Consider the following 1,033-nt stretch of genomic DNA (forward strand, 5'->3'; position numbering starts at 1 on the left):
CTACAGGTTTGCAAAGGCTGTTGCCATTGTGTTAAGAAAAAATGTAAGGGAAATATTTTTTTCTGGTAATTCGTCTTCACATAAAGTACTTGTTGAGGCTCTGGCACAAGACAGTGACGTGCAGAAGCATTGGAAAATTATTGTTGGGGAAGAAGTTTTCCTCACTGATGCTTCTTTTAACAGCTTTCATTTCTTTGCCCAAAAACTCATTAATACCTTCATGGTTGGTTTTAAAAATTTAATTCTAAATAACAAATTTAAAAAGGGTAGCATCTTTAAGTCTCTGAGAGACAACCTTGCTGGTGGTAGTAAAGCATCTCATGTATGACATGGATTGCAGACCCACAAGGTACTGCTCATTTGGTCAGGAACTCCACTCCAGAACCCAAAGCAACAGCAACAGACTCCATTCCAGACAAGAACCTGGACGTCGATCCAACAGTCTCCCCTCCTAAAGGTAACCTAGAAAACAAAAACAAAAAACAGCCACGTAAGGTGCCTTCTCACATTCTGCTTCATGTGCTCCATCTGCGTGCCGCTGGGTGTCATTCACTACCGAGCACTAATTGAAATGTAACATTATTCTGTATCTAATGTGATTGAAAAAGTCAATGCGGCTGTGATTCACAGAGTGTGTCTTATTAATATTTTATTTTGTTGTTAGAGCGAACGGAAATAAGTACCTGCGATTGCCACAATGTGGTTTACCTTATTTTACTTGTAAAAGAACAAACGTGCAATGGCTATTGCTGTTGTTTAAATGCAAATGTACAGGGTTTTCACTTTGTTTTATTGATGTAATTCATTTAACAAGTATTGTGACTGATTGAGATACGGATTGCTTAACTCACATAGTAATTTAAATCCAAAGTTTACATTTTTTGTAAATGATATGATTTTATAATACTAATTATTGTCATTAGGATTTCCAAAGAGTAACTGTAATTGCAAAATTATGAGAATGCTTTATGGGCTGAAAGACTGCAATGAACAATGTACCTTCGACTAGCCCTAGATTGCTTTTATTTTTTAA

The sequence above is a fragment of the Frankliniella occidentalis genome, unplaced genomic scaffold (assembly GCF_000697945.3).
Source record: "Frankliniella occidentalis isolate FOCC.00 unplaced genomic scaffold, Focc_3.1 Scaffold224, whole genome shotgun sequence".
NCBI classification, from domain to species: Eukaryota; Metazoa; Arthropoda; class Insecta; order Thysanoptera; family Thripidae; genus Frankliniella; species Frankliniella occidentalis.